Genomic DNA, 27554 nt, shown 5'->3' with positions numbered 1-27554 from the left:
TAGTTTGAGAGCAACTTCCTTGGCTCCTTTGGGACATTCAGCTCCATCAACCATTTTCCACCAAGCTTAGCTCATGTACCTGCAAATAAACTGCTTGTTGCTGCTGGGTTGAGTAGGAAGCCTTACTCAACTTGTCTTCTGCTTAGCCTGGCCACCACATTTATCCTCTATGGAAGATGAATTATTGGTCTATCCCATGATGGATGTGGTGTCCATGACAGTCTGCCCAACCCTGAGTGGATCAGACCAGCATAAAAGCTCTCCTTGGTTTGTCTGACACAGTGACTTGGCCACAAAAGCTCTAGCATGACGCTTTTAGTCCTGGATAACCATCTGTAAGGCAAGGTCCTAGAGGGAGTTAGCTAATACTACTTCCAGGAAACAGTAAAAACTCTATATGAGTTACTTTGGTGTCTCAGTTCTTTATAGAGGCTAACTCTATTTTCTTTCATGATTGACTCAGGAAGGATTTTCAGACAAAATGAGAGAAAAAAAAAAAAAGAGTAAATGTTCCTGCTCTATGAAGATTAATAATTAATGCAGATTAACCACTTTATCTCCCTGGAGGACATCTCTGAGGAGAGACCCCTTGGGCAGCCTTGGTAAAGAGAATGGCAGCCAGCTGCAGCATGAACAAACCTTGCCAACCGGGAGACCTGTCCTCAGTACTTTTCTGCACAGTTTAGACTTGGAAATGACTAAAAGCCTCATGGCAACAGACACTGTCAATCATCTGGGGGTATCAGCAAACCTGTGCCAGTCCTCCCACAGTTCAAAGCACTCATTTCCTCATCACTTCCTCAGCTGTGGTTTTCTTGCCAAGGGTGTGCCCAGATTTTGGGAGCTGGTGAGAGGAGAGGAAGTTCAGAGGGAGAACGTGGGTTGGGTAACCCCAGGATAGCCCCAGAGACCTGCAGACAGTGATCCTGCATGATGGGTCTGAATGGAAACATTCCTTCGTACAAACAAGAGGCATTGCCTGAAGAGTACCTCCTCTTAGTACCTCGGCTTGCAAAGGGCAGCAGATGACCCCAGGCTGAATCAGACCAATACCAAAGTTCATGGAAGAATCAGGAAGAGTCCTGTTAGGGGCACACCTCCTCCATGTTCTCACCTGACGACTCATTTCTAGCAACTGTTTCTGCCACATAATTTTCCATGTAGGCTGGAGCCAACCCGGAATGGTGCTGTTCACCTCCCCACTCACCTCCATCCCATCCTTTCCAGAATATCCCAGCTCTCCTAGAGCCCTGTCTCTGATCCCAACACAGCTCTTCCTGTCCCTTACACTTTCATTTCTGTTTCTTTACATCTTTATTAAACTGTATAGCCACTTTGATAGGAAAATTGAAAAGAAAAAGATATGACGAACAACAAAAAAGCCATAATTATGAAGATTCAATTTAATTTTAAAGGTTGTGGAAGGAGGAAAAAAAAAAAGAAGCAGGAGAAGAAGAAACTAAATTAATTTAGCAGGAAAGCATTGCATGAAATATTGTTGGAGTTTAATAACCATGCAAAGACAGATGATATGTGTGGAAAAATTAGTTGTAGGACCTCATAATAGTCTATTAATATTTTCTACAGGCGCAGAAACCCTTTGCTGAATGATTGTAACAAAGTAATCTTCCTTTTAAGACATTAAAAAATATCTTCAAAAGAGGAAGACGGCGGCAATGTACATACTGTACAGAACGGAGACCCCAGTGATGCATGTCAGATCCCAAGCTAGATTCAGCACAGGCTTCTCTGCTATGTCATGATGGAGGATCCCCCACCAGGCTGCTTGGTGGGGTCAATTGTCCCAAATGGTGGAGGAGGCCCCTTGACACACATCTCTCCCCAGTTTCTAACTGATGAGGAAAGGTCTTCCTCCTGGCAAAAAGAGTAAAAGCCTCTTCACTTCTAAGGAATGAGGTCCCCTGTTTGCTGCGGAGACAGTTGTTCTGGGTGGGCAAATCTGGCTGGGAAATGATCTCCTGAGGGAACTATTCTGTGTGCAGTCACTGCTCCCAGACACAGCTGCTCGATAGAAGTAGTTTCTCCTTTCTCCAACAAGAAATCCTTATGCTGTATCTTCCAAAGAAAAGCCCTGCCACTTAGTGATGTGCAGGCTCCTCTAAAGGGGGATGCCCAACATATGCTTATTCTTTCAAACAGCCCATTCTGTCAAAGGCCGGCATTGACCTCGAGCATCTCACAGTAGAAGAGACCAAGCCCAGCACGCATCAGTGGGTCCAGGTGAAGAGGTCCACAGAGGGGCCCCTGCCCAGCCTCACACACAACTGTGCTTTTCCCTCTCCCCTTCAACTTCAGGGAAAATCAGCTCGGTTGCCCTCCCTCCTTGACTATCATTATAGTTCTGCTCTCTCTAGGTATCACACCATATGAGGCCAGAATTCAATGACCAGTCACTATTTCCAGCCACTACTTTACATCTAGCTGTCATCATGGTGTGATGGCAATGGATGGGTGCACCACAAATGAAGATGGAGCAACAGCTTTTTTTAAAGCAGTCTTGCTTTAGAAATGTCATGATCAAGCTCTTGCTGAGCCTAAAACAGCTTTGAATTTGGTCCATGAAGCCAGATATGGCACCAGAGCAGGACAAGGCTGATGTCTGAGGGCTATGCTGATTGTACAGCCTTATGACAGTGCAAAGAGAAAGGTTCTTGGGATGACTTGTCATCTTCTGTTCCCCAGCACAGACAGGGCAAAGACCTCCCCGCTACAGCAAGATCATGGAAAGCTGAAGCTGATATTGAGGAGCAGCACGCCCAGAAATAGTGCTGAGCTGAGGCATTGGTGTTGCTCAAAGGCTGTGGAAGCTGGAAGGAGCCCATGTTTTGGGAGGACAAAGCAAATGGTCAGGCCACAAGAAAGTCATACCCATCCTTCAGCAGCATATGGCTGGTCTCTAAAGATGCATTTGTAACATCAATCTGAAGGGCTCTGCACATGAAGGGAAGGGCAGTGGTAATGTTTCTGCATAGTCCTGTGAAACATACACACACACAAGCATATATGTGCACATGTGTCTTTAAAATTGGTGTTAACAACTGACTCAAGTAAGCCATTACCATGACTGCATCAAGACAAAGGAAAGGGAGCAAGGGAGGATAGGTCTCCATCTGCAGACTTTTTAACTTGGTCTCTCGAAAGAATGTATTTCCTTGGTCCTAAATGGGATTTGCTTTAGCTCCAGACAAAACCCTTAGGATCCTGTAAACTCAACTAGGTCACTTCTTCAAGGAAAAAAAATAAAATGAAATAAAGAAATTAAATTAGATGCTGAAATGAATAAAATAAAATAAACCGAGGACAAAACCAAACTGCAATTCCTCATTCAGCTTCCCCTTTCTCCTCTTTTAATCCATATAGTACCATCCAGTTCCAGCCTCCCCCCTTTCCCTTTTTTTAAATACAGTCTAATCCTGAGTGTGAACTGATGTAGTTTGTGTGTCGGGGGTGGGGGGGGAGGAAATCTCTCTCTCTTTCTGCCTTTTTTTTCCCTTCTTCTTTCCTTGGCCCAGTTCATTATTTTTCTTTCTTGTCACTCAGTGTGATAGGTTGAACAGAAGTGCACAGATGAGCACTGAAAACGGTGTCACAAGGCCTTAATCTAGTCTTTAATGCCTGACTTCAGAGATGTCATTTATCTTCTAACTGCAGCAGGCTTCCACCAACTTTATCTCTAATAATATATTGATGGATTAAAAGGGTCGGGCAGGAGACCGGGCTGGAAAAATTGCTTATTGACATCAAAATACAGTGCCCTCAACCTGATAAACATGGAGGGGCTCGTGTATCTCCCAGAATAGTTGGCGTTGCTATAATTTTTTTTTTTCTACCATGTTTCTCCCAGGTTCATGGGGTGGTCCAGTAAAATAAACAAACGGAACAAATAAATAAGAAATACAGGTTCTGCATTGACGCAGCCAAGTGGAAGCCCAGCCATTTCTATAATAGTTTCTTAATGACAGTGCTGTGCAGGGCTATTTATTGCAGACTGCAAGCCACGTTTCAAAGCGACCTGACAGGGAGAGGCTGCCATTGTTTTAGGCAGGTTGGGGGGTATTAGGACATGGGGGATGAGAGATTGCAACACCCTGAAATAGCATTTTGGGAAGCTGCTTCTTTACCCAGTGGTATAAGAGTCAGGAGCTGTCTAGCAACCTTTATGGCTGAAATTCATCCTTTGCTGCACAGATCTCGTGCAAGAAGAATTAAACAGGAGAGAAGGGACTGCACACACAGCATCAGCAGCAATGCTGCCCCTACCTCCGCTCTCCACTACAAACCTGGCAGATGGGTACCACTGGGGAAATGATAACTCCTGGGCAAGACACAGCCTTTCTCATGCCCCAGATGCAGCCAGAGAAATCCCCTTTGGTCCTCAGCCACCATGGGCATATTGACTTGCCACTCATCCCTGATTTATCTGTCCCTTTCTGATTCCAGCAATTCTCATTTCACGTATTGGCTTAGGAAGAGCTTCTCCAAGGCCAAACAGCTCCCCAACACTACAGGAACAAATGTACCTGAGACTCAGCATCCCAAGAGCTCTGCCAAAGGCAGCAGAAAGGTTCTCCAATGTGCTCCAGTTGGTTTTACTAATCCTGCGGGATTACTGGCAAGGAAAGGCAGTTACAACTGGCACTGATAGAAACAGCCACAGATACAAATGGTTTCCTTACAGTGGAATGATGACTCAAACATTCACTGCACAAACATTGCATTGCTGGGGAAAGGTGGAACCCCTGCTGAGTCCATTGCAATGTGACTTTTGTTTGTCTCTTGCTGAGGAAATTTGTTGGAAATAGGAAAACTAAAAAGCATGTATCTTCATGCTGAAAGCTCCAACATTTTAAGCCTGACTGATAGTAAAGCCAGGCTGAATGGCAAACTCCCAAAGCCTTCTCTTGGAAGAAGTTGAGAAAAATGTCCTGAACAGGACATCACATTTTGCACTGACATTCCTGGTTCATTCCAGCTTGAGTTACAGGTGCTCCCCACCCTGTCCCATTTGTCCTCCAATAGGGCTCACCCAAAAATACCACCCATTGTGCACTGCAACGGACATATCCTCCAAAACTGGTGCATGAGCCACTGAGACAGATGCAGAAACACACTTTGTCACCAGGGAAAGCATTTGGTTTCATTTTCCTGGAAAGAAATCCCATGAAAATCAATCTCCCCACAGAAAATTTTGATTCTTGGCAGAAAGCCTTTTTCTGATCAGGAATTGCCTCAATTCAAAAATACCTGAGCAACGATGATTACAAGAAGAGTCACGTTTCATTTCTGCATGCATTGAGAGGGATTTTGTGTGAAGGCAAGCTCGACGGTCCTTGTGGAGGTGACAAAGTTATGAGCATCATCATTGCAAGAGTTTTTAATTGTCAGGACCTCAGGCTGTTACGATCATACCCCAAAACTCAAGCTAGGTGGCTTGGAACAGTGTCAGATCATAGAATCCCAGGCTGGTTTGGGCTAGAAGGGACTTTAAAGCTCATTCAGTTCCAAACCCCTGCCAAGGGCAGGAACATCTTCCATCTTTGCTCCAAGCCCCGTCCAACCTGGCGTTGAACACTGCCAGGGATGGGGCAGCCACAGCTTCTCTGGGCAACCTGTACCAGTGCCTCAGCACCCTCACAGGGAAGAACTTCTGCCTTAGAAGGTCTAATCTAAATCTCCCCTTTGTCAGGTTAAAGCCATTCTCCCTTGTCCTGTCACTACAAGCCCTTGTAAAAAGCCCCTCTCCAGGTTTCTTGCAGGCCCCCTTTAGGTACTGGAAGACTGTTATAAGGTCTTAGAGCCTAGCAGAAACCACACTTGCCTTGAAAGAGGTCCTTAGCTTAGAAGGGATGGCTTCATGAGAACTAACAAGCTTATTGAGGTTTAAAGACTTATCCTTCCCTGATAGATGAAAATAATACTGCAGCACATCACATAGACAACATCAGGCACAAAGATCTCTAGAACACAGAGCTCACAACTAAAGATCAGTGACCACGTCCCATACAAATAGGCTCTTGGAAGACCAGTGCTGATAAGTACCATTCCCATTCAGGAGCTCTAAGAAACAAAAATGCCAATAAATAAATAAATAAAATAAATAAATTGGGAAAAATTAGCCTGATGGTCTCTGGTAAGCAACCAAGCCATAACTTCAACTGTGAGCATTGCTCTGGGAGCAAACAGCTGAGCATCACACTGTCTGGCATCCCATTTCCTCAGATGGCAATGATTGGCAGGTGTTCGCAGATGGAAGAACACAAGCCTTGCATTATAAGATTATCTTCCCAAAATTTACCCATTGAAGCACTGAATTTATCAGCTGAATTTATCAGCTGAATTGCCTCAGAGTTGTGGGAACTGCCTCTGGCTGACTACTCGATGGGAAGAACGTCTCCGATTGTTTTGGTGTGTGGAACTAAAGCAGCTCAGCCACTTTCCCCTACACCTGCCAGTCACTCCTGGTTGCATTTTATCTGAGCAACACTTCCTAATTTCACTATAGTGAAGACTATCACAATACATTTTTGCAATAGGTTGCTACAGTGCCAAACCACGAGGATTGTTACACCTCAAATAGAAATTGAGTAAATTACTGTTAAAAATAGCGATTTAATACTCATCTTCTGTTAAGGAAAAAACCTCAACCTGATTTTTTTTAAAGTGTCATTCTTTACATGTGTCTCCTTTTTTCAAACTCCTTGGCAAGCAGAGAAATACCCCAAAATGAGGTGGTTTTCTCCCTCAGAAGCAGAATTCTCTGAGGCTTTTTGCAGGACTTTGTTCCCTTCCCACTGAATTCCCTGGATGGCTCCACAGGGATATAACCAGCACAGAGTTTGCTGCTTGGTTTTAGCACCTCACCATTCTCTAAGACCTTTTGCAAATCCCCTTTTTCCATTATTCCCTTTGATTACTCCATCCCTCTTCAAATTTCCAGCTAATCACTTGCAATAAAAAGGGGGGGGGGTGGGGGTGGGAAGCAGCATTTCTCATCCCAAAGATGAATGTTTTGCATGGCCATTTACATGGCCATGAGGCACAGCAATGTGCTGTGCATCACAGGTCAACTGTGAGCTGCATCCTGCGGCCACTCAACCCCTCCACAGACCCTGCTGTAGTATTACTGCTCTGCTCTCAAGAATGTGACACTAAGGAGGCATCAACCATAAATTACAGCTCTTCACTGCCTACTTTTACTGTTGTCCACAACATTGGGGTTTTCTCCCCAAGGCTCAACTATTTTTCACTGTTAGGAATTAGCATATTTTACATGGGAATGATTTTGCTACTTAATGGACTAGCAAACTCACTAGGTGGTGTTATTTTTTTTGCTGCTGTTGGTCATTTAAAATAAAGACTATCCAGATCATACTTGGCCATCCTTACCTGTTTTCCTATTATTCTCCAGAAATAATTGCCAATGATTTAATGGAGTGCTTCCCAAAAGGCTTGGGCATGCACATCTATTTGTTGTACTGCATCCTTCGTCTTCCAAGGTGCCTTCTCCCTCAAGCCACTTTTCCCCTGAAGAATCACACTGTCAAAGCCCTCATTATATTATAACTTCTATGCCCCTCTTCTCTTCTCACCTTGTTAAATACTGTTGGAGCACAGGAGTTCAGTAGCTCTACCATTTTAGCAACACATTGATTTTGTCTCCCTCTTCATTTATTAATGGAACTACTTTCTCTCTAGTATTCCCTTTTCCCTGATATAATTGTAAAAGCTCTCTTTATTCCCCTTAAGCCTTTCTGCTCTCTGAGCTGGCCTTATCTTTTCCCTGCAAGCCTTAACAGACTGTATATTCTTGTTTAGTTCTCTTTCCCTTCTCCAGTTTTCACTATAGGTTCTTTCTTTACACTCCTATCTTTTGCTGGTGCTTTGTTATGCCACATTGGATGCTACTTGTCCTTCCATTTATTTCAATGGGAACAGTAGCGTGTCCCACTCTATGGTGCTATTCTGGTGTTTCTGGCCTTCTCTCACCCCTCTGGATTTAACACCTCTCCCTGTTGCACCTGGTTCTTGCCTGGCCACAGGCACCACATGAGGTGACAGGCTAGAAAAGCACCATCTGTGGCAAGTCCCGCACCTTGACATCCCAGGTATAAGTTCCCATCTAGAAGGAACCAAAGCATCTTTCCCAAATTACAAATCCTATTTTTCCCACTGGCAGTTCAGAGCCAACACTTGGTTGTGAACTCCAGGCCAGAGCATTTCCAAGAAGCAAGAGGGCAAGCTCACAGTGAAGTTTTAATTATTCTCTGAAGCAGTCCAAAGGAGGCAAAAGACTGGATGGATTTTACCAAGGCCTCTGTGAAATTTCTGAATGGGATCGTGCATTATAAGCACTGCAATATCAATGAGACAGACTGAAGGGCTCATGGTTCTCTGGGTCTCTTGCTTTTTGCAAGTGGAATATCTTCCTATTCCAGGAAAGAAAAAAAATCACAGTACTTTATGAATGAATCATCATTTCACCCAGAAGAATCAAAGCACTGCATTTTTAAAATATGGAAACATGCTTCAATTCCACTAGATTTAGAACATGTTAAAATGAGGCCCTTTCCTGAAATTGTGACAAATTCACACAATTCTTCTGCTAAGTCTGAATCTACATTTTCCCATACAAAATGTTTGGGATTGTTTGTTTCATTGGTTTTTCAGCAAGTCCACAAAATAAAGATAGGAATTATCACAAGACCAGAAAACAATGCCTTTGAGGAAAGATTGAGGAAGCTGGGGTTACTCAGCTGGAGGAGAGGTGGGACACTGCTATAATCTCCAAGTACAGAGAAGGCTTATGGAAAGAGGAAGGGATAGCTTTTCTTCCTGGTAGGTAAGATAAGTAGTCATGAGCTTAAACCACAGCAGGAGAGGCTAAGGCTGGATATGCAGAAATGAGGCTGCTGAAGTGCAGAGACAGGCTATTGGGGGAGAAGGTTTTGCCCGTACTGGTGGAGGTGTCTGCAACAGACAAGACCACTACCCAGCTGGAGCAGGATTTAAAAGATGCTGCTGCAAAGGTCATCCCAGGGTCCTTTCCACCTCTCTCAGCCAAGGATTTCACTGACACTGCTGTCCTAGCAAGCACCAGTCTGAAATGCTCAATGTTTTTTTGATACTGCAGCACTTTTATAGCACTATGTGGTTTTGGTAGATCCAGAGAGGAACATCTCAGAAGACCTGCTTAGTCTCCAAATCTCCCATGAAGCAGAGCCACTATGGTAGGAGATGCCTGTGTTCAGCACTGCTGAAGCATAAATTTCTGTAAAAACATTATCTAGAACATAAAAGAGTCAGACACTGAAATACAGCTAGATCCATGAAGCCAAAAGCCCCAACACTTGCACAGGCATGGGGGGACAGGGATCCTTTAGGGAGTTTGGCATTGCTCCCTTCTCTAAGTGTCCTCTGGTGTGCACAGAATTTGTAGCACAGTTAATTTCAGGAAATTAAAGAGAAAGGGATATAAGGAAGTTGCCTGAGCTGAGAGGTTGAAATGAGAACATTTGAACCTGTGTGGCAGGGAAAGGTTAATTATAACCCATTTCTTTGGAATCTATTTGCCAGGCATTGAATATTTGTAGATTAACAAGTAGTAAGGCCAGAAAAGATACTTAAATTGTTCTAGGCTGGAAAGACAGCGATGGGGACTGTGGCAGAATAGAGCTTGTGTTTAGGCCAGAGGGCCACAGTAAAGACGCTTGTCCAAGAACTGTGGGAGGCAACTGGCTAGAAATGTTCTAGATTGGTAGCATCAGTCAGGAAGCTTCTGGAAACTGGAATAAGTGCAGTAGACTTGGCTGGTTTCATCACACAGATTCTCAGCTGGTTTTGGGTGTCTCAAAACCAGTGCAATGAACCCCACACCAGCCTGGACACAGCACAGCAATTCCTGCTGGGGAACAAACATCAATGTCAGCACAAGGCTTTCATCATCCTGCAGAACAGCTACAGAGATGGTTTGATATAACACATTGCTAGATTTGCTTCTGTGGCTGTCTTCTAACAAACTATTGCTACTGCTGTTGTCACGAACAAATATAATCATCTATTTAAACTAGTGAGGAAATGTCACACATCTTTAAGCAATTTGGAGGAGATTCTCCCAGCAAAGGGGTGAGTTTTGCGGGGTCCCTGGTGGCCCTTGCAATCATCCCTTTGGCACAAGCCCAACAAGTTTTCCAGTCCAGGAGCTAGCTCCAGGATGGTCTGTTGTTAGGAAAAGGTGAGCCAGTGCAAACGCCATCAAGCTTGGAACAGATGTCAACACAATTGTATTGGGATGCTCAAGGACATGAAAATGTGGAGTGTAACTGTGTTGGTCATACCATCCAACAAATCCAACCAGGCCAGCTGCAGAAAAAGAAGGCAGCTCCTGATCCTTGTAACTTTCCTAGCAACATTTCCATTAGTCCAGCAATGATCTTTCCAGCAATTTGGGAACCTTCTTCCTGCAAGAGAGCAAAGATTGCATATTAACTCTTGAAAAGATAACACTATGCCTTCAGCTTGCCACATCCAAACATCTCCTTTCTTGGCTTTCCTTCATGCAAGAGCACAGGATTAGTCCATTTTGATGCTTTTGAAGACTGTATCACACAACCCCTTCCCTCCACCATTCATCTCCAGAGCAACTGGGGGGTTTGCCTTCTTGGCTTTGCTGGGACACACTTCCAGAGTCCTGATACCGTAAGGTTAGAAGCACAACCACAACACCAGTCCCAGCATTCCTTTACTCATGGTGGAATCATGGCAAGTCTTTAAGCATTTGAGGGAGGGGGGATGGAGGAAGGAGTTCCATGTTTGCAGAAAAAAGAAACAATAATTCCTTCTGCAGTTTGATGTTAAAATAAACCATAAAGGCTTGTAAGCTGCTCTGAAGCTTGAATGTCAGAAGTAGACCCCGGGGATGTGGATTAGAGGGCACAATGAAGGTGAGTCTGTGAAATGAGCATCACGGATCTTTGGACGATTGTTAATAAGAACACAGAAATGCAAATCTCCAGGAGCCGGTGAGGCATCAGCCTGTGTGCCTACAAATACACATGTGACTCCAATCAAATTAAGGGAGATTCACACCATGATGGTAAAAGGCACATGGCTGAACTGATGTCTATTACAGAAGAGAGGCTTATCTCCTGCTGGCGGACAGCAAGAGGTCCCGCACAGAAGCAAGCCCAGGGCCCCTTCTTGTACAGAAAACGTAGAGAAGTGACCCTACCTAAATGAGGCTGGGTCTATTTATGGTCCTCTTTGGGGGCATTTGGTCACCTTATGTAGCACTACCTAGAGATTCCCTTACATGCGAAACAAGCAAATTGCAAGCAGTTTAGTGAATCCTGACAGTAACTACAAATAACACATCTGATGATCTCCTTTCTTCACTTTTTCACTTGGTTTTGTATGGGCATCCATCCCAAACTTCTTATGAAGCTGAGGTGCTGCTAGAGAAGAAAACTGAGCACAGTATTGTGTACCAGTTCCTCATTCACCAAGGGCTTTCTTCTGGCTGGCTATGACTTGAGGTTGCTCTTTTGTTTTGGGTTTACAGGTTGAAAATGAGCCCTAATTTCAGACTAATGCAAGCTTTGCTGTGCAAATGAGTCATTGCATGCACCCTTTGCATAAAGATAAGCTCTTATAGAAGTGGCTTGTCAGCTCAAGACCCGATGAGAAATGACTAAAGCTTCTACAAGCTTTGAGACTTGTTTTGACCAACACAATATTTGGGTTCTTGGGGATCAGCAGGTAAAGTGTTGATCAAGGGCCTCCTCAAGACCTGGACTGTGCTCAGAAGCAACACTGATCTTGGAAACTGCAGGCGTCTTCCCAGCCAGTACTCAGTCCTTACATATGACCTTCCACTTCTGTTTGCAGATGTTGCCATTGAGCCTTCTTCTCCTACAAGGGTTAAATGCAAGTCGAAGTGAACTGATAGGTAGCCACTAAATACATGATATATTACAGCATTTAGGGAAGGATAGAGAATATCTTTCCAGTCTCCCAAAACTCTAACTTTCAAGCGACTGCTGATTTTGCCCAACCTTAGTTTACAGACCTCCGGAAATGTTGTTAGCAAAGGCAGATACCCCATCCCTGGCAGTGTTCAAGGCCAGGCTGGATGGGGCTTGGAGCAACCTGCTCTAGAGGAAGGTGTCCCTGCCCGTGGCAGGGGGTTGGAACTGGACGAGCTTTAAGGTCCTTTCTAACCTAAACTAGACTGGGATTCTGTGGTCAGGCACATTGAAGTAAATGTGGGGACTTCCAACAGACTGAGAGAAGAACCCAAGCCCTTGGTGAACCTCAAATCCACGTCCCTCCAGAACTCTGCTACTAGCAGCAAGGAGAAAATGTGCCACACCAAAGTTAGCACTGGGTGGGTTTCTTGTTATGTCTCCAGAGCAGAGACAAAACAAGCTTCCATAGGCACATCCCCTCCTCCTTTTTCTTCTGAATCCTTTATTTCCCCCCCTTTCTCATTCTGTCTTTGCTTGCATTTCAAGGTTAAAAAAAGTCAGGATACAATAGTAAATATGTAAGATTAGCTCCTAAAATATGTTAGCAAGTGAAAGCTAAAGAAAGCAAAATGAATTTAAAAAAGGCTTTCTTGAAGCTTAGAACAGAGACAGCTCTTTTGATCCTTTATCACACACTAACAAAAAAAAGCACCAAGCAAGATACATATATATATATAATATACATATAATATATATTTATATACCCTATATGCGTGGGTATATGTGTGTGTGTGTGTGTGCATATGTGTGTGTGTGTGTGTGTTTTAATTCACATAGGCTTTCCTTTCTTTAAAATGCTGCAAGAAGCTTTTTTTTCTGCAGATTTCTTTTTCTTTCTTTTTTTTGATATTTCAAAGCTGGCAGTTCAGTAAATGGCTGGAACTGCCACATCTCTGTTCTTGCTAAAGAAATCAATGCTAATCCTATTACTGGCAGTTATCACCTATCCCAGAAACCACGGCTAAAAGAAAAAAAAACCACTGAGATGTCAAAGTAGGAAAAAAGCATGGGGGAAGGGGAGAAAGCGCCCTTCATTCACTTTCAAACAGTGATTGTTTTCTTATTTTTGATCATTTTTTCCTGTTAAGAGAGAAACTAAACCACAGGAAAAAAAGAAATAAATGGGGGGGGTGGGAGGAAGGAAAAAAAGAAATAAAAGGAAAAAAAAACAACGTTCATATAGCATTAAGGGCCTAGCTTAAACCTATGCACCCACACGTAAACCCTGGCATCACTGAGAGCTGAGGCTCACTCCACGGTGCAGAGGCAGGGAGTGGGGACCCAGTGACCAGGCAAAGAGCATCCCATGTCTCCAGGTCTGCTGCCCTGCCAGCTGCCACTGCTACAGGGCTGCCTGCAGATCCTAAGGGATTGCTCAGAGCCAGTGCTGTCAAAGCAGGGGGAGATGGAAGGTGTCAGCTCCTATTTGGGTGTGTTTGCCATGTAGGGACCCCTCCAAAGCACCCAGCTAGGTATCTGCACAGGGAAGGAAATTGCTTGAAGTTTGATGTGCTGCCTCTGCTTGATGCAGCCAGCTGTGAATGTGGCCAGACTCCCCTGCCTGCTCCAGATGTGAGCATACACCCCATTTCCTAATACCAAGTAATTCCCCTGATGCAAGTCATGCTCTGTCTTTCCTTCACATTTGCAGTTGTTCTCAAAAGGCCCAGGGAGGTTAGCGCAAATCATATTCACCACCCATATGGGATCTTGGAACCTCAAATGTCATTTTTATGTGCCTACATCTTTGCTTCTCTTCCCACGTGCCTCTACAACACAGTCTACACTACTTGAGCATCCTCAGTGTACACCCCACCTGCCTGGGATTTCAAAGTCCCTATTGTGGTCGTGATCAGAAGATGCTGAAAAGATGAAATTCCTGAGGTCAGCTCACGCTGTGAATGTCCTCTTTTGGCCTATCAGCTGGCCCTGACCAGACTTTGGGTGATCAGACATCCCAACTGAGTACATATTATACTAAAAGCTGAGAGCAGCAGCAGCATTTGAACCTGTGCTTTGGGGAAGAGGCATCCAGCTCCTATCCATTAGACCACACCATCCTCCTTGCCGATATGTTGAGGTCAGGCTGGTACCAGCCAAACAACTCACAAGTAACAAGCAGGAAAAGACAGCACAAACCAAATGAGCAGCCAAGGAGGAAATAAAATTAAACCCAGATCAAATGTTTGGAAATCAAAGGCTGGAAAAGCAGATAGCCAGGTATCTGCTCCAGCTAGCCACAAGTTGGTGCACTTCTGGCATCTGGGGAAGCATTTCCGTAGCAAGTCAATCTTACCACCTAATACCACCATGGGGATCGTTTCCAAACTCCCACTTTTAAGCAAACTCTCAGTTCATCCAGGGCACTGGCTCACTGGCCAATGAGCCAGTGGAGATATTTGGAGCCTGCTGGGGATATTTTTTTTCCATCTTGAAACTCTGAGGCAGAGTTACTACCAATTTAGGGCTTTGAGAATATCTTGAACATGTGCAAAATGAGTCTGCAAACCCTGGGGGAGTCAGCAAGGTATGAAAGAACCACTAGAAGCCATTATAGGAGGCACCAAAACCCAGACACTTAATTTTTGTTGTTATTTTCAACCAGCAAAACTGACCAAAGAAACAAAAAGCAACAGAAGGAGGAAGGTATTGGGCTTGCTCTCCTCTGCCATCTGGCTGGTTTGTAGGTCCGTTTGCTGCACAGCATTGTTCTTGCTCTTCCTGCCCAGCAGATCCACCACGATCACCTCTGATGGTCTGTTCATGCATATCCAGCTTCCCCTGCTGGCAAGTAGGAAGTAGGTGATGTAGGAAAGAAAATAAAAAGGGATGGTAAAGTCTTACAGGGCTAAAAAGCAGGCCATCAAGACACTATGGGTAACAGAGGGAGAGCAGAGTTAATGACACCTTGGAATAGATCAGGCTCACGCAGTCTGTACACAGCATGTCACAGTGCTGGGGCAGAACAGAGATATTTCCATCACAGGATGTGGCAGGGAGCAGGCAGTAGCAATGCTTGATAGCAAAACAGAGGTGGGGTTGAAAAGGAAAGTGTAAGGATTCTTTAGTACATAGAAAGACATGCATAAAAGCAATTCCTGCATGCAGCTGAGGTTTCAGAGGGGATGGAGACAGCTGTAAGAATATATATTTGTTTGCTTATGTTCGGAGCTGCTAAAGGAAAACAGTTGTTGGACAACCACAAACTAAAAATAGTTATGGTTTTACTCAAAAGCAGGACAAAAAATACCATTTTGCTATGAGTTTTTTTCACCAGTTCAGTACAGTGAAGTAATTTTTAACAAAGATTATTCTTTGGCTTGGGTAGGGAGAAAACATTAACAGTATGCCAAAGTAGCAACAGAATAATATAGGAGTCTCAAAAGCTTTCTTTTCTATAGCAGAAAACGGTGGTGAAACCAAATCTATAGCTTGCAGTGGTAGAAAACACAACCCCAACTGTGCACAGACCTAGAGCCCCCAACCACCTTCCTCCCAGCCCAGAAAGAGAAGGGAAAACAAGCAGGTTTTCATTTCCTAAGCAAGTTTTTCTTTCCCTGCTGGAGGACAGGTTTGGATGAGCCCTGCCTTACCCTTACCTGTTCCTTGCCCATCAGCAGGAGGGCAGTAGAGCACAGCATGATGACATATTTCTGATGGCAGGTGACAGCAGGACACAGACAGTGATGGAGGGACATTAGCAGGGTCCAGGGTATTCCTGTCCTCCATCCCCAGCCAGCCGGTGTGTAAACATCTGCAGGAAAGCAGTCCCTGAAGTAAAACAGACACAGCAATGCAACCACAGCAGGCAAAAGTGTAGGAGAGGAGATCATCATGTAGAAGAGGGGTCACCATGGGCGGTTTAAGCTGTGAATGCCCCCCAAAATAATTCCCCTTCTTAAATGCAGCACTTTAAGAATATTTTTTAATGGGGGGGGGGGGGTGTTTGTCCTTGTTTTCCACCTTTAAAATAAAGACGAAGCACTTAGCTGAAGATCCAGCCCACAGAACTGAACGGAATCAGCTATACTACCAGAAAATGAAAGTCTGTGTAATTAGAAGCATTATTCACTATTTATACAGTGTCAGCTCTCTCCCAGTATCAATATTTGGCAATTTTCTTTAGAACTATGTGGGTTTTATCCTCTTTTGTAGTTCAGTAAGTAGGAAGATGGCCCTACTGCAAGCCCTGGATTTGAAAGGCATAAGATCAGTGTGCCCCAGCAGCTACTTTCTGCCCAGGCTGTGCAATGCTCCCACGGGATAAAACCAGGAGGACTCCCATCTCCAAGTGTGCAGCAGGATGGACAAAGAGCTTTTAGGAGGGTGATAAATCCAGTACCTGCTTTCTCTTAAAGCACTGCACTTTTATAAACAGGATTTCCTCGTTTGCTCAGGCACCTTTTAGCTGCAAACAGCCATCTTGATTTCTAACTCCCAGCTCTCTTCTGCACGAGAGTCCTGCCAATGTGGTGCACACAAATGGCATGGTGCACACAAATGGCATTGTGAAAAAAAGTGGGGTCGGGGCTGGAGGATTTCAGTAGGGAATATGCAAACTGAGCAGTGATTGACCATGGGAAAGATTGGGAAGAGAAGCACAGCTCCACAGATCATTTTCCTCTCTCTTGCTGTGCTTACAAATGCAGCAGGGAGGAGAATGCAGCCAGTGGCAGGCACAGGAGGGGACTTTTAGGGATGCTTCCAGGCATCCCATCCCTTGCGAGCCACAGAACAGCCCTGGAGCTGCAGCAGAGGTCAGAGCCTGGAATTGCCCAGGAAACCTCCATCCCCTCCACCCCAGACACAGGCAGTTTTCCTGAGCAAACTGCCATTTCTTTGAGATCTGGAGATGCTTTCGCTGCAAGCAACAATGACAAGCTGCTAAATGGTGTCAGTGACTGTCTGTCTGAGCACCGGTTAAAATAAACTATCCTTTTAACGCCAGTGGCGTTCTACCACATCATCAGCACAAGGCTGGCTCAAGTCAGGGACTGATGTCTCTTTAATTATATAAATCAAAATAAATAAAATATCATGCCCTTGGGCCTGTTGCGGAGTGCTGAGCCTGATAGGAAAGCACTTGAAGGCAGAGTAGTTTTGGGAGAAGGCAGCTCGCTGCGCTGCATGCAACTGAAGGGAGGAAAGAAAAATGATGCTGAAAGATCAAACCCATGCATGGAAGTCTGAAGGAGATCAGGAGCTGCCGACAAAGCCCATAGCCAGGAAAGAAATTGCTCTGGCTCAAAACAAGCACGAGAAAAGAGCTGGGAAATAAGGATGTGTCAGGGCAGGAGGGCTGGCTCACTCCATTCAGTCGTTTTACACCCAATTAACCCAAACCACAGGAAAAATTCTTCTTGCACTGCTCATCCCAGTGAAAACAAGAGCTGCTGCGGGAAGGTCCCACTGAAATGGAGCTACTTTGGCTTCTTGCTATCACGGGCAAAACTTAATTTATTCAAATCAAGATCTCTCAGTCTAGGAAACAAGGAGATTGAAACTGTACATGCTCTTTCTCTAGGTTACTTTTCAACCCCATGGTCTTCTGGCATGGTCTTTGCAGAGCCTCAAGAATCATCTTTAATAGCCCATACGGCCATGAGTACAGGTAAAAAAATACAATAAAATTAGAAACTGAATCTAATTTTTTATATATATTTTTAAGGGAAATTTAACAAGTCACAACAGAAATGAATCCTTTCAGAACTACCTTGGAGAAATACTCTGCCTTTTTGAAGGCAGTGAACAGCTTACTAAAGCCACCAGCTAATTCTTCATCTCCTCGAGACCTTGAGCAAAGACTGGATGTATTTACAGGAGAGATATGCAAACTACTGCACCCCCATCACTGAGGGTGACTGGGCAGAACAGCGGTGATACGGACCACCCCATCCGGCCGTCACTGTGGTGTTGTCAAGCTGTAACATCAATGGGCCTACAAGCAGGTGAAGCGCTCATCACCAGCGCATAATTACCCCATCTCTAATCTTAATTTCAAGTATTTCCCCATTAAATGTTGGCTGTTTACTTTTCCAGTCTTAAAGAATTCGTATCAGAAAATGGCATAATGTCATATTTATATTATTTGGATATTCTGAGTTTACTGCTCACTCCATTGGGGGGGGTAGAAACCACGTAATATACGATATAAAATACATGTTTGTGCACAGTGTATAATTTAATGCATGAGATACACAAGATCTTCCAGCACAGAGTGTTTTAAACAACAGCATTTTAGCCTCCAAAGCACAGCAGCAAGGGAAACATTTTCCATGCTCAGTTTCTCTGCTATTGGAACATTTGTTTTTTATTCTGAATATTTCAGCACATCTATTTACCTGGCACTATGTTTAGTACCACAGTACCAAGATGGCATATATAAAGATTCAATTGCAATTCCCATCTGATGTCCCTTCCCTCTCCTTTTTACCCCCTTTTTTATGTCCGCACTCTGAATTCAGCACAAAGTTGGTGTGTTTAATTTAAAAAGAAGTAAAACGCGCCAGGAGACGCCTCAGACCACTGCAAATCACCTACTTTATAGAGGCAGTAAAATTGTGTATCGGATTAAAAATGATGCTGATCTGAAATTTATGATAACTTTTAATGGCATTATAATTTTTTTTCCCTGTGCGCTCCATCACTGAATCGTTTGGATGCACAGTGCAGCAAGATGAAATTTGTAAGGGAAGAACATTACATAGGCAAGCACCGATGGGGGAAAAAAAGGCAGTGGAATAATGCAAGAGCCCCTTTTGGGTGTGAGAAGGATACTGCCACCGCATGCTCTGCGTGGCCCGTGAGGTTGGGCTGATCGGTCCCTGTAGCACAAAGGCAAGGATGTGCTCAGTACTGTGGAGTGAAATACAACCCCCAGCAGAAGGCGGTTATTTAGGAGAGCACTGGGACTGAATCATGGTGAGTGTCTCTTGCAAAGATCTAGTTTCTGGCATGATTCAAGGTTCCTTTTCCCTCTGCTAGGCAAAGACTGCAGCAGATGCATCAGTCCTTTGGCTGTGTACCTTCCGTGAGACTACAGAGATCATCTGCCACCGGCACAGCTCTGTAGCTTCTTGCTCTGCTTAGGGCAGGTCTATAAGGACAACTCCAGCCAGCACTCAGCACTGAAATGGATTTGGTGGAGAGATGCCAGCTAAGTTTGTGGAGAAAGACCCACCAAAGGTTCTCTGTGTAAAGCCATTTCAAGTTTTTAAGTCATGGCTTGATCCTGTGGTGGTGGTAACACGGATCCAATCCCAGGGCATTAGGAACCAAGGGTATTTATGAGTGTGCAGACCCAGGAGGGCAGCAGTCTACCTTACACGAGTCAGATGCATACCAGAGGGACCAACGCTGCCCTCCATCCACTGTATATTGACAGAAAAGGAACTCACCAGGAATGCAAGCACCAACGACAACAGCTGTCAGCAGTCCAGCTGGCATCCAGGAGGGAAATGTCAAAGCATCATGTTGTTACCCAGGTACCACATATTTTCTGCCCAGCCAAGAAAAGAAAGCACCACTGTCACATAACTAAACACTGTCATGATAATACACATGACAAGCCACAAGCAATCTTAAAATCTGCCTTTCCCTGACCCTGACTTTGCAAAGCAATAGACATTCTCTAACAGAAACAAAGACAGTAGTGCATTAGTCACCCTGAAATTACTATAAATTGCTAAGTGTATGCATGCATGTAAACAGTGAGCTTATTAACAGCCACAGAACGATGAATCCCACTATTTCAATTTATAATCATATTTGTGCAAAAACAAACCCACAACAAGTCAATAGCTTGGAGTTCCTCGAGAGAAGTATCTCTGCATTCAAGGAACCAAAGTGGTGGCACTGCAATTTCTTAAAGGAGGTGCTGGGGAAACCAGCAAAATTCTGTGATACCACCCTGGTTTTGCTATTGCTGCCTTCAAAAGCAGGTAGTGAAACTTCCATTCTCCCCCTCCTCTTCTTCATTTATTTCATCTCCTCCTCCAAACTCTGTGAGACTACTCCACAATAAAATAATAACTGCTGTGATTGTTTTGCTGTATTATAGGAAGTCAAAACCCTTTTGAATTGTATTTTGCAGGGAACCTGCCTTTAAATCCGTGTGTTCCATCATTCCACAGCAACACATACAATTTCAAACAAACAAGTGAACAAACAATGGCCTGACTCTTTGATCAGTCTGTTTTACACTTTCCCTTCATAAACTTCTGTGTTTATTGACCCCACAGCACAGGGATACCTGCACCTGCTCCTCATAATTTTGCTTTACCTCCTTGTGATATGTTAGCAGATCTCTTTGTACACTCCCACCTCCATCTGTAAAACATTTTCTTTGTGCCCCTTTTGCATTGCAAGTTTTCCATAGCATAAAAGTATCTTGCATTAATCCATCCAAACTACAACTCTTGATTAAATCTTCTTGCTGCCATATCAGCAAGAAAAAGCCCCAGGTCCCTGTTTCCCTCCTGGGTGTTGCCACAGTGCACCCTAGCATCTCAGCTTGGCAGTTAGCCTCCACCCAGCTACAGAAAGATCAAAGGGTGGTTAAGTAGCAGCCCAGGCTTTATCCAATTGCTCTTATCAATCTTCATAACAAAGAGGAAACAACTCAACCATCTCTTGTGGGAAATAAATTGAGCACACTTCTGTACTTGCCTGTGTTCTCATTCCTTCAAGAATTAGCCCTATTGATGAGGCCCAGGTGAAGAGCTCCAGAAGCAATTAAAGCGAGTGCTATACCTCGAGGTGTACCTTGATAATATTTCTGTTCTTTTCACTATGCCCCTATCTCACACTAGCATCAACATGAGGTGCATTAGAGATGATACTTCATAAAGAAAAGCTGCACTTCACGCTGAGAAAGCCTTGATCCAAATGCACTTCAATTAGCAGAGTGCAGGTCCCAGGGACTCCTGGACAAGTTGCTGCTCTACAGATTAAGACAGAGAGATGTCTTGGAGTCAGGGAAGAAGAGCCAGGATGGGGTTTGCTTTATTTTTACATCCTCCACTCCTTATTTTGGCCACTTCCTGGTTGCCCTGCCAAGACCACTGAGCCAAAGCACTGACTAGACATCCTCTGGAAACCACAGGTAATGTATTCCCAGGCCCACCAGATCTGTCAGAGCAGACACCATATATTCAATCAACAAGATTCTGAGGCTTAACCTCATTTAAACATTTTCTCAACAAAGGTCAAAATTTATCTGGCTGCTGAGACCCCCGGCCCCATCCACTCTCACATCTGGAAAGGAAAGGTTTTGCTGTTAATTAATTCATTCAGATGAAACCAGCAAAAGTGTCAGTGTAACAAATTAGGCACTCATTGATTATTGGCTTAAAGAAAAGAGTTAATGGTTCTGTTCTGGAAAAGGGGGTTAGGCAGGTCTTTAAAGTGATACACACATGCAGTACTTTGCTGCTCATGTGGGCTCTGAATCTGGCACTTTAATTGTAAAAATGCATTTAGAAATTCCCTATTTCTCTTCTTCCCTTTTTCTGTTAGGATCGCTTCCAAACCGCCTGTGCAGCTTTCCACTGCATAATGTGTTTTGTGGACACAGCCCTGCTGCCTGGGCAGCTTGAAGGGAACGTTGGTGCTTTGTAAGTGAAGCTATGCAGAAGCAGTCTACTCCCTGCCATCTCCGTGGGAAAAGGGCCACTTACAAGCATCATACATGGGAAGCATAAAGAGACAGGGGAGCTGCATTTCACAAAGCAGCCAGCAACTAAGTCTTGGAGGAAACAGGCTTAACTCACTACCGCAGCTAGGACCCGGCCCAGGGGTCCTACTGAAGATTACCAAAGATAAACAGAAACAATTTGTGGTCAAGCGTTACAGAGCTAAAGGCTCTGCTTTAATTAATGAAATTACAGCAGAAGCAGAAGATGCCATCTACCAACAACACAGAAATACTCAAATTAATATCATGCCACCAAGGGCTGAAATTCATGTCACCCCCAAACTGGATGTGCAGTGTCCCTTTCTCCCTTTTCTTCCAGGCTTTATCTGTGACTTTGATAATGTACAAAGCAAAGCCAGACAGGAGCATGTAGCAGCAGAATGTAACAATAAAAACAGGTGTTTTAAAATTGGTGCAGGGCACTGCAGTAATGCTTGGGGCAGGATTCAAAGGGCAATTTTAGCAACATGTGCTGAAGAAATATTCAAGGCAACAGCAGTGGCATCCAAGGACTCTGTTTTTAAAACCACAGTGTGGTCACTGTTAGGACCTGATTGAAATTGTGCTTATTTTAATAAAAAATCTGGATTGTGGATTAAACTTCAGAAAGAAATCGCATAGCAGTATTTAACTAATCAAGGCTTTAAGTGACCTAAATTAAAATACTCTATAATGATAACTCCTTGGCTGGCTTAAGTCAGTTTGTACTGATGATGCATATTATATTTCTTATAATGGAGATAATCACAGTTAGTTCCCAACCTAGAAAAGCCACTTTGCCCTAGTAAGGCACACTTAGGACAACTCTGAAAATAAAAAGTATGTTTAACAGCATAAGGCACAGCAGTCAGCCAATGGACATAGCCTGCTTGTAGCCTGCAGGTAACTATGGCCATACTGAAGGGCTGTAAACCCAGAACAGATGCGTTCTGAGCCCAGTACACAGTATGGTAAGCCATGCTGTATCTTCTGAAAACACATCCACATCCAAAACACACTCCCTGTGTTGCCAAGAGACTCCTTTTCATCAGCTTCTCGCTGTTTTGCGTATAACCATATGTTTGTGGGAACAGGAAATTTTGCCTTTACCCACAGGACAAGGGTCAAGCCTTCACAAAAAGAAAGTTAGCACAGACCTGTAGCCCATCACCACCTTCTGAGAGAGGGGACCCACGCTAGTTGCTGCTGACAGTCACAGACAGCTCAGGCATCCTGAGTCCCCTCCTGCCTACCCAATTTCTTGTGCACTACACTAACATTGTAACTATTGTAATTACAAATACTAATTTGTAATATTACATATGACACCACTGCACTGTCTCACTACATGAAGCTCATACACTAGGTCACAAAATGCATCTCACTTCCCTGTCTCAAACAGTTATCTCTTGACATCGCTTGTTTTTACCTGGCTTTCAATAACCTGATTACATTTGCTTTCTTTGACAGCAATAAGAGACAACAACAATTTCTCCTATCAGTTCCAGACTCCTCTGAAAAAGAGCACGGCTACAGCCTAGTTTAACTGCATCAGGCATGTCCTAGGGTAACAAGGATATGATGAAACGCATGCTTTACAAGTGGGTTTTAGAAAAGAAAGACTACATTCAATGGCAGAAAAAATTGATTTACCCACAGAAAATATTACAAGCAAAAATCAGAGGTTAGAAATAGAGCTGAAAAGCAAACCATTACCTTCATTATCCAAAACAGGCTGTTTATTTGCAGCTCGAAACTGTAGAAATGACTTGGCTTAATTGTAATTAAAACCTTTTGGTATCTTTACAGCAGCAGAAGTGTTCGATGCAAAGGTAGCAGGGCCGTGAGGAGAAGATGATGCTACGACTTAGAACAAGGACATCTTGGGCTGCAAGGAGAACAAAACAAAACCCTGACGAATATGATATTAGGCTGAGAACAACTTGAACTGTGGTAAGAAAAGAGGGATTGTAATTGAATTTGTAAAAGGCCATACAGCAAAACTAGAGCTAAACTGTTTGCAACATACATTAGCTGAAAAAGGCATTTCAAATGAGAGAGTGCTGGGGAAAGTGCAAAAGCCGTCTGAGCTTGGTGCCTGCTTTTGCCTCAGAGCTGGCATCAAACAGCTCGCTTCATCTCCCTGGGACTGTGCTGTTTACCTGTAAGCAAGGGTAAAACTTGTCACTGCTCCCAGGCTGTACTGACATCCATGTAAGTGGCAATTACTCCCCTGAAGTGCCCTGTGTCCCCTGGAATGGACCTGTGGGTATTGTTAAACATACAAGATAATAATTTAGGAGATCTTGTTGAGTTATGTGTGCTTCTGCAACCCCCAGCCCCTCCACCAAGGTAGTAATGGGAGCAGTTCTTGCAAATCCTAATGACCATCTTCCCATTTCTGAAATAAACTCTTCGAGCAACTGTGTTGCTGAAAGAATTGCTGAAGGCAACCTCTGTGAGAGAAGAAAACCCTCATGGAAGGGTCAGGAGCTTTATTTTGCACTTACACAATCTAAAAAGGCAGGCACACATTGCCAAACAAGATAAACCATGTTACAGAAACCTGATCTTTAACACCAGAGACTCAGCAGCCATAACCCATCCGATCTACCTATGGCATCAGATACAGCTCAGAAGCAGAGAACATCGAATCCAAACCTCCATCCATCTCCATACCACCATGTAGCCTGGTGATGCGCTTCTGCAGTGCTCCTGAGTGAGTCGGGATCAGGCAGATTTCTGGCACACAAACCAGCGCTCAACTCCCTGGTAGCTCGCATAGTAACACACTGCCATCTGCAACCTTGCTGAAAGGGGTTTCACCTGTGCAAAAAAAAAAAGAGGTGAAAAACAGCAAGAAATGGGTGTGCTGTAGACAGATTTCACAGCTGGGTGTTCCCTTTGTGCACCATAGCCAAGCCGAGATCCATGCAGATGTTTAGGCTGGGCCATAATATTCCCTCATCCGCACCAGGGTAAACCCATCTGAATCTCTCAGGAGCCTAGAAACTGTGGGAAGGAGACATGGATGTCCCTCAACAAGCTTCTTTTTTAAAAAGGCAAAGGAAAATGAATGAGCACCAGAATTTAGCAATAGTCAGAGCAGGCCAGCATGCACTTAGGCTGAGATGCATCACACTTTGAGTTTGAAAAGTCTGTGTCTTACCTGTTTTAGGCACTGTATTCTTCCAGTATCAAAGGTGAGAGACAATCTCCTCTGGTGAGCAACTGTACCCACAAGGCACACACAGGAGGAGGTGCATGATGTGGCTCACACTAATGTAATGAATTCCGAAGAAGTCACCTTCAAGTCTCATCACCTTGTCCTTCAGTATCTGGTGCCTCTAACCTGGTCTGGATGATACAAGGCATTCAGCGAATGCATAAGTATGCCAGTTGCATCTGCACATTAAACCAAGAATAAAGCTTCAGCTGGGGCTGTATCCAATTCTTTGGCACATCAAGGATGGGAAAGGATGCACGGATGGCTTGTTCGCTAACCCACACTCTCCCTGCCAGAGAGCTGTGCCAGAAGTTATCAAGAAAGCTGAAAAATGAAAGCATGATACGCTGTGGTAATTATGTGTGCTTGGATATTTGGGGCTTTTAACAAGTGTTCTGCTTTTCAGTAAATATTCTTTAGCATCTCTGTTGTCCCATTGCAGCACAGTTAGCTGTAAAAACTACCAGTTCGTCCTTATTAACTCTATCCGTGCCACAGATGGCCACCCAGCTGCAAGGGGCTGAAAATAGTTAGGAGGTTTGAAGGGACCAAGCAGGCCATCTGGCAGGGTTGTAAGAGAAAGTTTAGTGGCATCAGTGAATAATCTGTGTTGTTTCAAGGATGGTAATTCTAACATCACTCAGTGGATGCTCAAAGTAAGTTTTCCCCACCTAAAGCAAAGAAAAAAGTTTCTTCAGATCCCTCCAAAAGAGACATCCTTTGGATGTGCCACCCACTCCTGACCTGCATTTATTGTTGTCCCTTATACCAATTATACAGGTAACACTACACTTGCAAGCAGCTTTGAAATCTCCTTCTCCTGCTTATTAATTGTCATCTCTTTGAATAAACACACAAACCCCTTGACTGGAGGTGTGTAAATATTTACAGGGCGTACCCAAGGAGGGTCAGAAACCAATACATCACCTGAAGGAAGAATGCTCAGCGACTGTAAAGACCTGATCTCACATTTGCCCTGAGCAATTACAGTTAAGTAACTGCAATACGAGCACATATTTAAGTACTTATGCAAGGAAAAGGGGCTGATGACCTCGATTATATTTGCATTGTGTTTCCTGTTGTTAGCACTTCCTTGGCGGAATTACTGCAATACATCTTGGACTCCAATTTCATCTGCCAGCTCCACAAGACTGCAGCCAGCCTTTGGAGAGGTCCAAATATGCTTAGAAGTTGAGCTGTATTTCTTCTTGTACAGCTCTTCTGTCCTGCCTCAGCAGCTGCTCACGTCTCTATACTGTTTTGTCAAGGACATCAGCAGAAGCAAATTTGTCCCAAAGCTCCTCTGAAACTCAGGCATCATCCTCAGCAGATGGACAAACACAGGTTCAATTGACTGGCATTTCCTGTTCTGTCAAATCTGAAACCACACATTTCAAAGTAACGGAATTGATGTTATTAATAAAAATTAAAAAAAAAAAAAAAGGAAAAAAGAAAAGGGGGGCTTATAAATTTCAAAGAAAAAAAAGACAAGAACTTCTTTTGCAGGCAAAGTTACAAAAATGTCAGAGCTGTAGCTTGGGGGAGGTGACATTCTGTATTTGCAGACAGTTATAAACCTAGTAATTTGTATATGCTTTTTCACCTGAAGACTCCATGCAGGTACACACCCAAAAAATACCATAAGGGTGAAAGACTATGAAGTTATTAAATGCCATAATTAGGGTGTTTGTTTTCTCATGCCTAAACCTGGAAAGAAGGACCCTAGTTATGCACTATTCCTATGCTGTTTTGCCTGCTTCATTCAGCACACAGGACTCTTAGGCTGGGAATAGCAAGGTTTTTCAGAGAGTGTGCTCAGCCTCCTTGTAGCTCATTTCCAGTGCAGAAGTTCCTCCTCTTCTGCCTGGAGAACATTCTTCATGGTTTTGTGTTGCCTTTATGGAGCTATGCATCAGTGCACATCAGACAGTGTACGGGATTCCATGAGCCTTTCCAAAAGCACTTCATGCGAGTCTACTCCCTGCCACCAAGATGGGATTTGACTTGCTTTAATTTAAACAAAAAAATAAGAAAATTTAAGTGTTACAGTTGGTTGGGGCACCCATTTGGACACTGCTGCATCCTGCATACAAAGTTCATGGTGACTCAAGCAGAAGAAGCCAGGACAGGCTGCTGTGGAATAAACTTCCTTAAGTCCTGAAACATGGAGACCTGTATCTTTTGTAATGCTTTTTTCTGGGTAACCTAACTGGAGAACTTGGTTACAGCAATATCTTGGGGCAATAAATTCCCTAAGCTATGTATGGATTGCTCACAGAAGTGTCTTTTTATCAGTTTCAGTTCTGTTGCGTTTCAAGTTTATTCAGTGTCACTTTGAATAAGGCGCTATTGTAATTGTCTAAAAAATAAATTTGATTGCCTGCTTGACCTTCTTTATGCCATTTATTACAGCCATTTCATTTTTTATTCATTCTCTCCTTGGAAGAAACAGACAATATTGTCACTTTAGCCACACTTGGAAGTATTTGTATTGCCTGTCTCTAATCCTTTGTTATTTCTGTTTCATTTTGGATGTGGCAAAAGCAGAACTTAACACTGGCTTCAGAGTGAGAGCACAAGCTCAGCAATGACAATGTCAGCTTCACCCTTA

General features: G+C 43.8%; 1 long non-coding RNA gene across 1 annotated transcript; it reads right to left on the bottom strand.

Annotated features, from left to right (window-relative positions):
• Positions 1-3023: 3023 nt before the first annotated feature.
• Positions 3024-25029, bottom strand: LOC133212734 (uncharacterized). The gene is made up of 6 exons (XR_009725588.1): positions 24887-25029; positions 23434-23605; positions 19442-19542; positions 15644-15815; positions 10356-10478; positions 3024-3245 (listed from the first exon to the last, which is right to left on the bottom strand). It is a non-coding gene; the product is annotated as an uncharacterized LOC133212734 (long non-coding RNA).
• Between the last annotated feature and the right edge of the window lie 2525 nt (positions 25030-27554).

Source organism: Neopsephotus bourkii, unplaced genomic scaffold (assembly GCF_033783945.1).
Source record: "Neopsephotus bourkii isolate Nb327-2 ecotype Australia unplaced genomic scaffold, CSIRO-AGI_Nbou_v1 NB_739, whole genome shotgun sequence".
In the NCBI taxonomy this organism is placed as follows: Eukaryota; Metazoa; Chordata; class Aves; order Psittaciformes; family Psittacidae; genus Neopsephotus; species Neopsephotus bourkii.
Note: the sequence above shows the minus strand (reverse complement) of the source record. Positions and strands in the feature narration are given on the sequence as shown.